Genomic DNA, 17172 nt, shown 5'->3' on the forward strand with positions numbered 1-17172 from the left:
TAAGGTTTTGCTTTTTTGGAATCTATACACAATTCAGGTTGCCAAAAGTCGGGGTGGAGGAGCATTCATGCCTCTAGCAGCCATCTCTCTTTCCAGTTGTCTTCATCTCTTCGGAAGAAAACAAACTCGCTCTTGTTTGTCTTCCTGTCTTGTGCCTATGCGGCCACATCACACAATATGTTCAGTGCCTTTTCTCGTCTGCCTCTATGTCTAGTATGTCTTTAACCTGCCCTTCTTCAGAGGGTTCAGGACAGCATATGTGGTTCTCCCTTCCCTGTTTCATTCTCATAACTATCCTTCGAGGGAGGTTAGAGAATGACTGGTCACGGCGAGTGAAGATTTGATCCCGTTTCTTCCAGATCCTATCGATCGATCGATTTGATTTATAAACCGTTCTCCCCACAAGCAGGCTCAGAGCGGGTAACAATGCAATAAATATATATAATAAAAACATACAATCAAACAGTGATATCTTAGTCTGGCACTCTAATCCCTCTACCGGAAAAGAGGAAGGACAAGGGCAAGAATACCAGAAGCTGTTTCCAAAGCCTCCCCCTGCTGCTTAGAGGGGGGTCTCTCTGGATTGGGGGTGTAGCCATGACTGATAGGAGCAGAGGAGGGGGATTGCCCGGCATATGCTTGATGAAGTGACCTAGAGTGGTGCCGGACACCAGGCTGTCTGGGTCAGCCAGTCTCCTCAGCACTGTGGGTGGTCTCCGGTGGGTAGCCATCTGGGTCTATAGTTGAAAAGCATGATTCAAGTCCAATAGCATCTTAAAGACCAACTGGATTCCCAGGTCTTTAAGACTAACCAACTTTACTGTAGCACAAGCTTTCGAGAATCATAGCTCTCTTCGTCCGATGCATCTGATGAAGAGAACTGTGATTCTCAAAAGCTTATGTTACAGTAAGGTTGGTTAGTCTTAAAGGTGCTACTGGACTCTTTTCGATTTTGCCAGGTCTTTAAGGTGCCCCTGGACCTGAACTATGAGTGGTTACTTGCCCGAAACCCCCAGAGGCTCCACTCTTGGGCTGAAACTGTATCTAGGCTATGCGTCTTTCCATCCAGAGGAAGGGACTGTAAATATCTGAAATCTCCATTTCCTAGGCAAGCATGCAGGGTTTGCTTTCAGTTCTGGTCAGGGAAAATGTGTAGAAATGGGTTAAGGGTGGTACCCTTTTACTGACCTCCCCTTGGGAATCTCAAGGTTTGCTTCCAGACACTAACTACTGATATTAGAGGGAAGGAAGGAGGAAAGTAGGTTTTTACTCTTGTATATATAATTACAGTGGGAACAATTGGTTCTTAATGCTCAGCGAGGTTATTGGAGCACAAATGGAGTTTTACACCTCTTTTCCGGTGTTTTTTAAAATTACCCCTTTTCCACTGTCCGTGGCAGCCATTTTGTGGTTTTGCGCTCCACCCTGCGTCAGAATTCGAAAGGTTCCCACAGACTCTAAAGAGAGCCCCTGCACTAGTCATTCCCAAAGGTCGATCATTTGTCTGTCCATCGCCTCTTGAAGTTTGACAGAGAAAAGTATGTTTTTTTAAAACGATCTGTTCTCAGATTGTAAAAAGTAGGCAAAAATACACTGTAAACAAGGCAGATTTGTAACATCATAGGAGTTTTCCGCATGGATTTTGTCCGTCACTTCTGACTCCACGCTGCTTTAATTTATCCCCAAGTTCCACGTGCATTTTTTTGCCTATAGTTTTCGCTTCTGAGTCTTTTGGTTTTCCCCTGGATTGTTTCCAGGTTTTTTGAGACCACCTTTACCCTGATCATTTCCTGGAAGATGATTTTGAGTCATTGTTTTCCTCATGCATAATGTTTTTTTCCCAGTCTTGTTTGTCTCACTTATTCCTGCCCACATCTAACCCACTTTTTTGATGAATGGACGGTTATCGCCATCTCACCATTTCCTGATTTTGTTTTGATCTTTTTTAATTGTCAATTTCATATCAATGGATCAACCTGCCATTGGAATAATAGGTGCAGCAGGCTCTCTGAATTCTCAGCTGTCATTTTTAAAAATCATGTCTCTGGCCCTTTTCCTTGTGGAGCTGTAAGGGAAAAGGGTGGATCTCCACAAGGGAAAGGGATAGAGAATTACTTTTTAAAAAAATCGTCAATTTCATATTGATAGATCGACCTAATGTTGTAGTAAAAGGTGTAGGGGTGGGAGGTGGCCACTTCTGACACCAGAAAAAGAAGCGTGGTTTGAAAATCACCTAGCCACTGCTGCTCTGGGCTCCGTCCCAACAGATGTCATTTTCCCCTGCTGGTGCCGGCCTCTGCCTCCTGTCAAGCCTGGACAAGGTTCTCTGATTTGGACAGGGGTAGGTAATCTAGGTATGGGTGACAGAGCTGCTTCTCTTTTAGGCTTCCCCATCCAAAGATTTCTCCATGTGTTTATTTTCACTCTTTTAAAAAATTCAGCCCTTAAATTGATCTATTGATATAAGCATGGACAAAGAATAAAAAGAAGGGGGTGCTGTGGTGTCACCAGTTACAATAGCACCCTCGCTTGAAAATCCTGATTCTTTAAGGTGCATGCAGAACAAAATAAACCGACTCTACAACTGTGAAAATGCAAATGGAGGACAGATGTGCGGAAGAACTGTACCCAAATTGATTCCAGTGCTTGGAGATCAACTGCTAAGAAAATTGGGAATAAATCAAGTGTGTGGGAAAGTCCCTAATCCAGGAAACTCGGGGCAGCAGGTTTGTTTGGGAGATTCTCTCATTTTTCTCTAACAACAGTATGTGTGAGGTTTGGTATGAGAGTCTTTTCTAAGGTTTTGTGATTCAAACTTGGATCTCCCTGGTCCAAGGCAAACATCTCATCTATTCCAAGATACGATTACCTATCTACAGGCCAGAAAATACATAAGGATGTCTCTAGTTCCTGTTTTTACTGTTATGAAGAATCACTCTCGCTCCCTGGTGGACTCTGCCTGCCCCAGGGCTGTGAGCCAAGCTACAAGTGATGAATGACACTTGAATGGCAAGTGAACAAACTCATGTGTATTCCTCCCTGTTCACTTACACTACGTGATCAAGTGGAGCGCAAGTGAACAGGGAGGAATACACGTGAGTCTGTTCACTTGCCGTTCAAGTGTCATTCATCACTTGTAGCTTGGCCCTGTGTCTCTCACACACTGGGAAATGGTGAGTGCAGAGCTGGGCTCCTTCTGCCACCTAAGTGGCTGCTTGATCTCCCGAATCAAGCTCACAGGGTCCTGATTTTAAAACAATGGTTGTTATTTTTGATTATTATTTATTGGGTTTTTAGAACAGGCTCACCTGGGCTATCCACGTCAGGGCTGTTCTGGAGTGAGAACCCACCCTTTTTCTGCACACTGCCCCAAAATAGGTGGGCAAGCTGAATGGACCAACTGCATCCCAGAGCAGTGCTCACACCGCCCTGCTACCTCCCAATAAGTTAATTCAGCTACCTGCTGCTGAATTCATGTTGCAGCTTGATATATCCTTCTCTTCCAACTATGGATTCCACCCTTAGTTTTTCCACAGTTCCTATGAGCTTGATCTTGTCAGACCTCAGAAGCTATGCAGGATTGGTCTTAATAACATTAATAATAATAATAATAATAATAATAATAATAATAATAATAATAATAATTGATTTATACACTGCCCTTCAGGACAACTTAACACCCACTCAGAATGGTTTACGAAGTATGTTATAATCCCCACAACAATAATCCTCCTGTGAGGTGGGTGGGGCTGAGAGAGCTCCGAGAAGCTGTGCCTGACCCAAGGTCACCCAGCTAGCTTCAAGTGGAGGAGTGGGGAATCAAACCCGGTTCTCCAGATTAGAGTCCTGCACTCTTAACCACTACACCAAACTGGCTATCTTGGTTAGTAATTGGATGGGAGACCTCCAAGGAAAACCAGGGCTGCAGAGGCAGGCAATGGCGAACCACCTCTGTTAGTCGCTTGCCATGAAAACCCCACTAGGGGTCGCCATGGGTCAGCTATGACTTGATGCCCTTCTCCACCACATCCTCACACCAGGAGTTGAGGAATTTGTTGCTGCAATATGTGTTCCTGTTAGTTTCCACCTAGTGGCCGAGCAACAGAGACATTTTGACGTGCAGTCAGATTTGACCTGCTGCTGGGAAGATGAGGTTTGCTTAGGCTTGCTTCCCAGAGGGATGCCTGACTGAACTGTGTGCTGCAGTTCAAATAAATTAAATTTATACCCTTGGCCAGCGGGTGTCCACTCCAAACTTTACCATCACAGACCCTTCATATGGTAGGTAGTATAAAGCTGAGGAAGCCTACACATTGACTTCAGTCTTGAGCAGGACAGATTCAGAAGCACCCTGCCACAGAGAGATGGGAAAAAATCCAGTACACATTCCAATGAGCCATCTCCTACAATGGGACTTCTATAGCGATACTCTTTGTTGGATTGTATTTTTTTTAATAGAAATTTTATTTAAAACAAGAAGATATAGCAATGGAAAGTGCATAAAAACTTATGCATAAAAACTTATACAAGCGCTCCATTTGAAATTAGATTAAACTAATAGAAAGATAAGGAGCCCCGTGGCGCAGAGTGGTAAGCAGCAGTACTGCAGCCCAAGCTCTGCTCATGATCTGAGTTTGATCCTGGCGGAAGCCGGGTTCAGGTATCTGGCTCAAGGTTGACTCAGCCTTCCAACCTTCCGAGGTCGGTAAAATGAGTACCCAGTTTCCTGAGGGTAAAATGTAGGTGACTGGGGAAGGCAATGGAAAACCACCATAATTAAAAGGCTGCCAAGAAATGTCATGATGCGACGTCCCCCCATGGGTCTATAATGACTCAGTGCTTGCACAGGGGACTACCTTTACCTTTAACAGAAAGATACAATCAAAATTTATAATAGCAAAACTGAATCGTGAAATAGCTCTCCTTCCCTCTCCTTTGTTACTTATACAAACTTTAACATCAACTGTTTTGGTTAATCTTTTCCCTGTGTTTTATCTTCTTCTTTTTGTACTGAGTTATATAAATTAATCTTAATTTTGGCCTAAGTAGTCAAAGAAATCCTTCCATTTCCCCCCAAATCCAGCTATTGGTCTATTATGTACATTAGTAGTTAATCTGGCCATTGATGCATATTCATAGATCTTATCTATCCACTCTGATACATCAGGGCACATATCTGGTTTCTATTTTGCTGCCTACAGCACTCTTTCTGCTGTCACCATGTAACGGAAAAGATCTCCCTGTTCTTTTCTAACATTATTTGGTAGGATGTTTAATCGCATATTTTTTGGATTTAGCTCAAATCTGAGTTTGAAAATCTTCTGCATCTCTTCCTGTATCTTTATCCAATATTTTCACGCTTTCATACATGTCCACCATATATGATAAAATATTACATCCGTGCATTGACGTTTCCAACACTGTCCACTATAACCCTTACTGATTCTCTGGGAATAGTGTACCATCTAACAAACATTTCGTACCAGTTCAGTAGGATTGTATCTTAAGCAGGAAATGTAGAAATCTGTACTGGAGCTGCCACTGTAACATCACTGAGGCTGGAGGAGAGATCAACTGGGACTGTACCACAGCTGAGCTCAGAGTGGCCTATAAAACAAACAAACACGAAGCGCATGGAAATAGTACATCAAATGCCTTCGTTGGGACTGGAATTCCAGATCTGCCTTTACAGCATCATCCATGCAAATCTTGCAATATGGGTGCTCCTGCCCTAGTAAAGTAATACCTATTCTAATCTCCCTCCCCACTTTGTATTGCCAATAATCCATCCAAAGTAACGTCAGCTGGATGCTACAGACTCTCATATATTACTGTCAGTAAGCTCCTGCCTTAGCCTGGCTTATATACATGTGGTGGACCGTAGACTTCATCACTATGTTGCCTTAGATATTATCTGTTGCTTTAAATATGTACTTCTATTAGGGTTGCCGGGTCCAGGTTGGGAAATTCCTGGAGATTTGGGGGGGCGGAGCCTGAAGAGGGTGGGGTTGGGGAGGGGAGGGGCCTCAGTAGGGTATAATTCCATAGAGTTCACCATTCAAAGCAGCCATTTTCTCCAGGGGAACTAATCTCTGTTATGTATGTATGTATAGAATGTATGTATGTATAGAAAGGCAGACTATAAAGGACATACACACATACATACATACATACATACATACATACATACATACATACATACATACATACATACATACATACAGGGCTGTTTTTCAGCTGGAACGTGGTGGAAGGGAGTTCTGGCACCGCTTGAAAATGGTCACATGGCCAGTGCCCCCGCCCCCTGATCTCCAGACAGGGGGGAGTTTAGATTGCCCTCTGTGCCCGTGGTGCGGAGATCAATCTAAACTCCCCTCTGTCTGGAGATCAGGGGGCGGGGCCACCGGCCATGTGACCATTTTTACCAGGGGTGATTTAAACTTTAAAAAACTCCCCCCTTGTTCCAGCTGACCCAAAGTGACATCATTGTGCAGTCCTGAGTTCCACCACCTCTTTTCCCAGAAAAAAAGCCCTGCATACATACATACATACATACATACATACATACATACATACATACATACATACATACTGTGCTTGTGGGTTGGGTTCAACTACCTGCTTAGCCATGAAGATTGGTAGAGGATCTTCTTCATTATATTCTGACGTCCTTTATATGCGGAACCCAGAAAGAAATACCTATCCAAGGTTTTAAACACTACGCACTCCTTCTCGACTCCAATAAATCAGTTCATATGGTATCGGATGTGGATGCTTCTGTGTCCTATAAAGTGACACTTTTTGCCTGGGCTGCTAGGAAAATAAGAGCATGTGCGGTATCGAAGAAAGCATGGCCGTTTCCACACAGCTTACCTTATTCTGCAAAATAGTGAAATCTCACGCAAAATCTTGCAAGAAGATGCTGTTATCGCGCGAGAAGACACGATAACAGCGTCTTCCCATGTGATTTCGCTATTTTGCAGAATAAGGTAAGCCGTGTGGAAACGGCCCAGCTCATCATTCTGAGCAATAAATTTGGGTATTGCTTGTGATTTGAATAATTTTAATGCTGTCATTTTAGAATTTTTGAATTTTATGGTTGTAAATTTGTGACATCCGTTTTGTCTTGTAAAGACCAGTGGACATATACAATAAACCAACCTACCTATGAAGTACACAGAGCAGCCTTGGAAAGCTCCTTTCTTTCTCATAGAGTGAAGACTCTGTGGTGATTCCTAGAGCTTCCATTGTCTCTTGCAGGTTGTACATGGATATGGCATGCCAGTGACGAGGCTGGAACCCTTCTCCTCCCTTATTTTTCTTTCACCACTGTTTGGGGCAGCTGCTGGCAACAGATCGAAGCCCCTGGGTGTTTGTCCACCCTAAGCAGGCCAACGGTAAGCCTATCTGCAATACTGCAGCAGCTTCACCGGCTTCCCATGGAGTTCCAGATCAGGTTCAAAGTTTGGGTTTAAACCTATAAAGCCCTAAATGGACTGGGATCAGCATACCTGAGGAACTGCCTCTCCCCGTATGTACTCTGGAGAGCACTTAGATCAGCAAGTAAACACCTACCCGTGGTCCCCTGCCCCAGGGAGGCTCGATTGGCCGCGACCAGGGCCAGGGCCCCAACCTGGTGGAACTCTGTCGGAAGATACTTGGGCCCGCCAAGACCTTGTGTCCTTTTGGCGGGCCTGCAAGCCACAGATGTTCCGCCAGGCATTTGGTTGAGGCCAGTATTTAAAGGTAAAGGTAGTCCCCTGTGCAAGGTCCGAGTCATTACTGACCCATGGGGGGACGTCACATCATGACGTTTTCTTGGTCGACTTTTTGTTATGGGGTGGTTTGCCATTGCCTTCCCCAGTCGTCTACACTTTACCCCCAGGAAACTGGGTACTCATTATACCGACCTTGAAAGAACAGAAGGCTGAGTCAACCTTGAGCTGGCTACCTGAACTCAGCTTCCACCAGGATCGAACTCAGGTTGTGAGCAGAGCTTGGGCTGCAGTACTGCAGCTTACCACTCTGCGCCACGGGGCTCCTTTAGATCCACTAAATTAACTTTCCTGCCGGTCTCCTACCAGTGGGGGCAATATGACCATCTGCCCCCACATATGAGTAGTGACCAACTGAGCATCAACTCATGTCTCCACCCCTTCTCTTCTCCTTATATGGGTTGCTGGGAAGGGTGAAGGGAATCTCACCCCGGTACACCAGGTTGTGGAGCTATGTTTTATGCCGCTGATCTTGTATCTTGTGATTCTGTGATTTTACTGTTTTATTTATTGTATTTATTTGTATTTTGTAATCCACCCTGAGCCTGCTTGTGGGGAGGATGGACTGTAAATTTAATAATAATAATTAATAATAATAATATCTATGGGGTTGTCATAAGTTGTCTGCTACTCGATGACACTTTATACACAGATTCTGGGGAATGCTTGGCAGTTCGGCCCCATGCCAATTCTCCAATCAAGTTAGCAGTTCTGTGCCACCTCTTTGAAGAAAGGCCATAGGAGATCTGCCCACCTAGATCCCTTGTCAAGCGATTTGGGCGTACGAAACCTCAAATCGGGGGTGGTGGGGCGGCACATAAAGTGAGATTAAAATATCTCCCCGGACGTGGTCTGGCTTTATCCAAAGAACATTACAGTTAAAAGAACAGCTATGATTTGGATCGCCGTGTAGCTCAGGCAGGCAGCATTGTGCCAGTACGGTGGAAAAAAACTTACGCAACGAGTTCTAAAAACAAACTGAAGCAGTTCTTCAGGCCAAATGTGGGTGTTGTGAAACTCTCGACATTCTTTATGGAATTCGAGTTAATATGCTTTTATAGGCCAACAGTATGATGATTTTCCCAAAGAATGGAGTATATGGTTAGTTTCGTAACTATTAAAAGGCTGTGCCCAAGTTGTGCATTTTGGATGGAGGATAGTTCTAAGGAGCTAGATGATGGAGTTCTGAAATACACTCACTCAAGAGCTATTTTTCTGCTCAGTGAAGTGCCTGTTTTTATACTTTGCTAAACTGATCAAGGGTGCCAGTTAAATTGGCATTCTGACTTCTTGTCGTAACATACAGACCTTTGAAGAGCCCAACTCAAATGTTTTAAGGCAGTTTAACGTGCATGGGAGCATGTCAGGAGATATGGTTTGGTCTGTATGAGGCCCATGAAGGTAGAGCCAGTGTTGCATAGCGGTTAGAGCATTGGGAGTGTCTGGGAGACCCAGATTCAAAACCCCACTCTTCCATGAAAGCTCACTGGGTGACCTTGAGCCAGCCACACACACTCAGGGCCAAGCTACAAGTGACAAATGACACTTGAACGGCAAGTGGTTCGAGTGGAGAGCAAGCGGAGGGCAAGTGAACTGGTGTTATTCGTCACTTGTAGTTTGGCCCTCAGCCTAACCTACCTCACAGGGTTATTTTGAGGATAAAACAGAGGAGATGAGAATGACGCACGCTGCTTTGGGTCCCCTAGTGGGGTGAAAGGCGGGGTATAAACGAATAAAGGTGATAACCAGCATTTTTAATTGTGGCCAGAAATAAGTAAGTATCCAGTACAGTTAACACAGCTCTGGAGTTATCCATTCTGAGCCGCTGAGCCCAGATAGGAGTCTTGCTACCACTTTTTGTTCAAATTGAAGCTTCTGAGATGTCTTCAAAGGCAGCCCAAAATGGAGTGCGTTACAGTAGTCCAGTCTGGAGGTCACGGCAGTGTAGATCAACATGTTGGGTTGCCAGCCTCCTGGGGGTGGCTGGAGATCTCTCCAATTGATCTCCAGGCCACAGAGATCAGTTCCCCTGGAGAAAATGGCTGCTTTGGAGGGTGGACTCTATGGCATTATACCCCACTGAGGCCCCTCCCCTCCCCAGACCCTGCCCTCTCCAGGTTCCAACCCCAAAATCTCCAGGAATTTCCCAACCTGGACCTGGCAACCATATCAACATGGCTCAGCCAGCAGAGTCTAAATTAGAGGCGTGCATGCAAAAATTAAAATTGCCAGTTGACTAACAATTCGAATAATTTTTTTTAAAAAGTTCTCCTTGTTCAAAAAAGTTGAGTCTGTTTTAAAACAGGCCCTCCGGCGGTTTTATAAGATTCCACTCCTGATTCGACTGGCTTGAATCTCATGTGAGTTTTCGCAAGGCAAGAGTCCAGCTCTGCCTTCAGTATCCCCTTGTGGTCTCCTGCCCTTCCCAGGCAATCGTCTTCTAGCCTCTGGGAAAGCCCCACCTCCAGGGGCCGGTCCAGGCGTGACTCATAGGCTATGGAGGAGGAAGATTCTTTTCTGGAATTCTGGCTCCCTTTGGGGTGTGGCGGCTGCTCCCAGTCCCTCTGCTGGATTTGTTTTTCTCAGCCATCTCCCTCCTTCCCCTTGTTGTGTTTCATCTGTTTTTCTTCCCCGAGTTCCTCCACTCCCTCGCCCTCATCCAAACCTCTCCCATCCTCTTTAACTTCAAGCTTTTGGAGGCTGTTTTTCATTTCCTCCTCACACAAGCAGGCCTTTGTACTGCAAAGTCCTGGCTTCTTTCCACTCCCCAGTTTCGGATGCTAAGAATAGCCCTGATCTGTGACAGTTTGAAGCTGCCGAGGTCCTGGATGCGAAGACCCGGCCAAGACATCCTTCCATATAGGGAATAAGGATGCAGCTAGATGAGAGTCACGGCTCGGCCAAAATGTCATCTCCAGTTCCAAGTCTGGAAGCTGATGGTTACCAAGACCATAGTCCACGGCCGCCTCTCCCAGCAGCCACTTCCTCCTGCCCTTCCTCCTCTTCCATCTGCAGTTGATGTTGGAAGGACGGGGAGAAAGGCTGATGGCTGGATTCTTATCTCCATCACTGTAGACGAGAGGTACGGATAGGCCAGCGAGCTCTGAATACTCCCATAGCCATTAGAAATGGGAAGAAAAGATAGTTGACCCAAAAAAATGTTCTGGAGGAGGAGCAGCGTTGTCCGTCCCCATTCCACAAGACTACTCTTTTGGTGCAATTGCCAAACCGAGAAGTGGCACGCAAAACCATGCAGAGCTTAGAGACTTGGACACGCCCTTCCTTCCGGCTCAATAAAAGTTTCTTTTCAAACTGGTTCAAATGGCAACCGCCCACTACAATAATGTTCTATCAAAGTTTTCCTGCACAAAACTCATATATTTAAAAAAAAAACACTCTAGACCCTCACCACCGACAATCACCGTTCTTCTCCCTCTACAGAGTTTGGTTCTTCCCTGGAGTTGCCATCATTTACATGCTTTTTGCTGAGAACTGGCACGCCGGTCTGTGGCTTTCTAGTATTTTCTGTGTTGTTTTTCCACCTCTTATTTTCCACACCCGATTTGTGGTGATTTGTGCATTTCCCATACCAGTGGTGATTGCAACCCCAGTTGTTGACTCGTAAACTGATGGGAAATGTAGGCATCCTGGTCTTGCAGCTGTAATGGAGAGCCAAGCTGTAAAACCAGGACGCCTACATTTCCCATCAAAACTTGAGGGAAGCTGACAAGAGTCCAACCTGTGTCAGGCGTCACTTGTAGCTTGGCTCAAAGTGTCCCAGACCTGCTCCTCCTTTAAATCCTTCTTTCCTGTGTTGTTTCACAGCTTCCTTGTTTAACTTCATAAGTGTTGTGCAGAATCACCATTTCAGTTCTGCTGGCAACTGAACATAGCGCAGGGATCTTTCAACAGCGCAAAAAGGCCACAGTATGGTGCCCTTCTCACTCACTACAGAACGTTCCACAGGGGCACCTGGCCTGCCCCGTAGAATGGCCTTAGCCCCATGGGAACTTTTCTGAGGCAGAGCAAGCAAGTATGAATGGACTCGATGTGTATCAGTAAAACTCCATCCTTGGTTTTCACAAAAACAAGGATGCACCTGCTAGAAGATAAATCACCAGTAATCAATCTACTTAGTTAATAGGATTTTTCTCACATCACAGATGCTGATTTTCTGAACTTCACACCCAGGTTCTATCCAGCTAATTACAGTGTTCATTATAGCTAGCTTCCCATCATTCTTTCCCAGTTTCCTGGGGGTAAAGTGTAGATGACTGGGGAAGGGCATGGCAAACCGCCCCGTAAAAAGTCTGCCAAGAAAACGTCGTGATCCGACGTCTCCTCATGGGTCAGTAATGACTTGGTGCTTGCACTGGGGACTACCTTTACCTACCTCCCATCACTCTTAATTTACAATACTCCTCCCACCCTCTGCATGGTTATAAGAATCTCTTCGTTTTTCTTCTCCTTGTATCTGACAAATAAAACTGCATGTGCTAAGCTGTTTCTAGACTGGAGACTAGTTTCTTCATTCTAGTCTAGCTCCCCATAAAGTGAGAGCCAAGCTACAACAAATTAATTACACGAGGAGGAGCACGTGAAGGGAGTCGCAATGTTAGCCAGGAAGCTGAGTTTTAAAAGCAATTGGAAGGCTTTGTCAATTTCCCCTCTCTACAGAGCTAGGGAAATGGCTGCTCAGAGGGTTTCTTAATTTCCTCTTTGCCTGAAAAAGTCTCTGTCAGTTTCACCTCCCCTTCTAGGAGGCAAAGAGGAAATTAACAACCCCTCTGAGGAGTGATCTTTGCAGGCTCTGTAGAGAGGGGAAATTGACGAAGCTGATCTCTTTTAAACTCAGTTTCCGGCTAACATTGCAACTCCCTTCATGTGCTCCTCCTCGTGTAATTCGTCTCTTGTAGCTTGGCTTTGAGCCTTTGCTCTATCCTGCTGAGAAAAAGCATGGCTTCCAGCTTCTTTGAGGGCGTGGCTCTTGTGGCTTCAGCAGGGCTTGGTGGCCAAGCAGAAGCAGTGATTTAAAAAAGGAGGGTACCATGCAACAAGAAGTGAAAACTTTGGATAGGTTAAATCCTGTGGCAATCTAAAGTGAGAAATGGGGAGGTCTAAATTCCAGGTGGATGGAAGATGGTGGGAACCTCTTGGGGTTCTAAATTTTTTTTATTTTTATTTACTTCTTTTAAGACTCCCCCCAAATGTCTTACTTCATTCTTCTCTTCTTCACTGTATCCTCACAACACCCCTGTGGGGTAGGTTAGACTGAGGGTGTGACTAGCCCAAGCAAGCTTCCATAATAGAATAGGGTTTCGAACCTTGGTCTCCCAGATCGTCGTCTGACACTAACCGCTAGACCATACTGACTATAATAACAATAACAATAATAATCAATTTATATACCGCCCTTCAGGACAACTTAACGCCCACTTGGAGTGGTTTACAAAGTGTGTTATTATTATCCTCACAACAATCTTCCTGAGAGGTGAGTGGGGCTGAGAGATCTCTGAGAGAGCTGTGACTGACCCAAGGTCACCCAGCTGGCTTCAAGCAGAGGAGCGGGGAATCAAACTTGGTTCTCCAGCTTACAGTCCTGCCGCTCTTAACCACTACACCAAACTGGCTCTCAATAAGAATGACATTCAATTTAAATACCGTCCTTCAGGACAACTTAATGCCACACTCAGAGTGGTTTGCAAAGTGTGTTATTATTATCCTCACAACAATCACCCTGTGAGAGGGGAGGGGCTGACCCAAGGTCACCCAGCTGGCCTCAAGTGGAGGAGTGGGAGATCAAACCCGGTTCTCCAGTTTTGGAGCCTTGCTGCTCTTAACCACTACATCAAACTGGCTCTCTATCCATGAATCTAATTCAAGCTTTCATGCCAGAGGTAGCTGGGTGGCTAGGAGTTCTCCATTTTGTTGCTATCTCCCCCTCTTGTGGTGGAGAGTGCCCTCAACTCATAGCTGACTTATGGCAACCCCTGGTGGGGTTTTCATGGCAAGAGACTAACAGAGGTGGTTTGCCATTGCCTGCCTTTGGTCATATTGCCTGAATGTCAGGGAAAGTTCCTATTGGAATAATGGGACGTGTTTAAATAGCACATAATGAGAGTAGGAGGGTAGAAGAAAGCCACCAAAGTGGTTGGAGCACCTTTACTGTGAGGAAAAGCTAAATTGTCTTGGGTGTTCCAATTTAGAAAAGAGATTACTTAATAACAACAACAACAACAACGAATATTTGATTTATTGACTGCCCTTCAGGACAACTTAATGCCCACTCAGAGTGGTTTACAAAGTATGCTGTTATTATCACCACAACAATCACCCTGTGAGATGGGTGGAGCTGAGAGAGCTCCTATAAGCTGTGACTGACCCAAGGTCACCTAGCTGGCTTCAGGTGGAGGAGTGGGGAATCAAACCCAGCTCTCCAGATTTGAGTCCCGCGCTCTTAACCGCTACACCAAACTGGAATGTGACAGAAGTTAATTAAATTATGCCTGAGATTGAGAATGTAGCTAGAACTTTTTCTCCCTCTCTCATAACCCTGGCATTTGGCAGCAACCAATGAAGTTGATGGACCGTAGGTTCAAGACACACGAAAGGAAGTTGTTCCATGAGTAATTAAATTGAGCAATTCACTGCCAGTGGATATAGCGATAGCCACCAGCACAGATGGCTTAAGAAGAGGATTAGACGGATTCATGGAGAATAGGTCCAGCGATGGCTATTAGCGATGGTGACCAGGGCTTTTTTTCAGTGGGAATGCGGTGGAACAGAGTTCCGTCACCTCTTAAAAATGGTCACATGGCCGGTGGCCCCGCCCCCTGATCTCCAGACAGAGGGGAGTTGAGATTGCCCTCTGCGCTGCCGACCGGTGCGGAGATCAATCTCAACTCCCCTCTGTCTGGAGATCAGGGGGCGGGGCCACGGGCCATGTGACCATTTTCACCAAGGGTGATTTAAACTTTAAAAAATTCCCCCCTTGTTCCAGCTGACCCAAAGTGACGTCATTGTGCGGTCTTGAGTTCCACCACCTCTTTTCCCAGAAAAAAAGCCCTGATGGTGACTAAGTAGAACCTCCACATTCAGCGGCAGTCAATCTCTGAATCCTGCTACTAGGAGGCAACTTGGCGGAGTTGACCCAGCAGGGCTTCTCTGATGTTCTTATGGGAAGAGTTTGCCGTTTTTTAAATAGAAATACAGTGACTTATAAGTGATCCAGCCACAGAGAACAGGGAGTGTCTTAGACAAAGATTGTTGACTCTGAGATTACAACCATTAGAACTTCGTATAAACAGGCCTGTGGATTAGTGAGCATTGCTTTTCATTCCTGTTTCACGTTCTTACACAATTACCATTAACTTTCATAGTGATGACAAGCGCAGATAGCTGGCAATGGTTATTCAATAGTGAATGTATTTGGGTGAATGTGTGCTCCCTCTCTGCGCCAACTTCAGAACCCCAAGGGACCTTTCCGTTTTGTTTTGCAGATCAACAGTGCATCAAAACTCTTGTCTGGAAAAGCAGAGATGGCGAGAGAGAGAAACACGTGGAAGCAGCGTGACGCTTTATCTTTCCAAGCAGAGGCAGAACGAGCGAGACGTGGCACTGATTGAAGGGTGAGAAACTGGCACTATTGGGGCTTCTTCTGTGAAGTTGGGGGGGGGGTCTTTTTATTTCCTCCTGGATGAGAGGAAAGCAAGGAAATCCTCTTAGGGCTGCCGCTACAAACTATGTGGCTGTGCCCAAATCTTCCACTCCAGTAGGTATGCTACACACAAAAAATACATTACCCTCCCAGATTCCTGGGAGCAATAAATAGTTTCCTGCTATCTGCTCAGCTCCACTACTATTCTGGGAGGACAGTGCTAAGCGGAGTTACTCCAGGCTAAGCCTGTTGGTTTCAACTTTGCTTAAGACTGCACTGTGAATGGGTTTAGGTGATGGAATTGGGGCTCTCAAAGGATAGTTTGCTAATTCCACTGCCCAGAGTGGACAATCGGCAACAGCCTTGTAGTTGGAAACTGTGTTTGCGGGAGTGTGATAAGGCCAACACCCTCCTATGTGGCTAAATGTATTTTTTTAACTTGAATGTTGTTGGGGGAACATCTTGTTTTGCAGAAAAGGAAAAGAGGCAAACTCAGGGCCAAGCTACAAGTGAGGAATGACACTTGCCTGGCAAGTGAACAGACTAAGGGCCAAGCTACACATGACGAATGACACTTGAACGGCAAGTGGATTGAGTGGAGGGCAAGTGAACAGGGAGAAATACACTTGCTGTTCAAGTGTCATTCGTCATGTGTAGCTTGGCCCACAGAGTCTCTCCACATGAGACATCTTGCATGGGGACGCTCCAGTGTTGGGAGACACAATGTTAGCTGGGAAGGGTAGTTTAAAAAGACAGAGCCAGCGGCAGGAAAAAGGCTTTGCTATACACTGGGAGCTGTGTGAAGGGGCTGTGAAATGCCTGGAGATGCAAAGTACAGAAATTACATCCCTTTCCATCCTCTGTCCCCAACCCACCAAATATTTTTAGTGTTTTTTGGGTCAAGTGAAAAGCTACCGCAAGAGTTGTTTCTTAAAAAAGAAAAACCCTATTTGCTTAAACTAGTAGTCCGTCCAGTCCCATATCCTGTTTCACACAGTGGTAAGCCAGTCCCCCTGGAAGGCTTTCAACTGATACTGATTTATAGCATTGGTATCACAGGTTTATAGGCTTCCCAGTTGCTCACTGATCCCTGGTACCTACTCTGCCATCTTTTAAGTACCGGGACAAAATATTTCTTTTCCCCTAGGCTTTTAACTCAGGGGATCTATCCTTTTAAGCTCTATCTATCTATCTATCTATCTATCTATCTATCTATCTATCTATCTATCTATCTATCTATCTATCTATCTATCTATCTATCTATCTATCTATCTATCTATCTATCTATCTATCTATCTATCTATCTATCTATCTATCTATCTATCTATCTATCTATCTATCTATCTATCTATCTATCTATCTATCTATCTATCTATCTATCTATCTATCTATCTATCTATCTATCTATCTATCTATCTATCTATCTGCTCTGAGTGAGCATTAAGTTGTCCTGAAGGGTGGCATATAAATCGAAGTTTGTTGTTGTTGTTGTTCACACAGTCTCCATAAATGGATAGCTAATCACGGTACACTTCAGCTTATGGACAACTTTTTCCATGGCAATAAATCCCATCCAGTCAAGCTGGATTCTCGTAGCATTATTTGCCTGCACAAAGTCCGTGTCGTCAGCTTTTCCTCCTCTTAGCATGTTTAGCCAAGTGCGGTCTTCTTTATAACACAATCCCAAATGTGCTTACTCAGAAACAAGGCCCACTGCCTTCAATATAACAAGCGGGATGG

General features: G+C 45.0%; 1 protein-coding gene across 1 annotated transcript in view; it reads left to right on the top strand.

The window, feature by feature from the left end:
• KANK2 (KN motif and ankyrin repeat domains 2) overlaps nucleotides 1-17172 on the top strand; it is a 98739-nt gene that overhangs the window by 11294 nt on the left and 70273 nt on the right. The window contains exon 3 of the mRNA XM_055003271.1: nucleotides 15275-15403. The gene's annotated coding sequence lies outside the window, so the exon portion shown is untranslated. The remainder of the gene's footprint in view (nucleotides 1-15274; nucleotides 15404-17172) is intronic.

Source organism: Eublepharis macularius, chromosome 19, assembly GCF_028583425.1.
Source record: "Eublepharis macularius isolate TG4126 chromosome 19, MPM_Emac_v1.0, whole genome shotgun sequence".
NCBI lineage: Eukaryota > Metazoa > Chordata > Lepidosauria > Squamata > Eublepharidae > Eublepharis > Eublepharis macularius.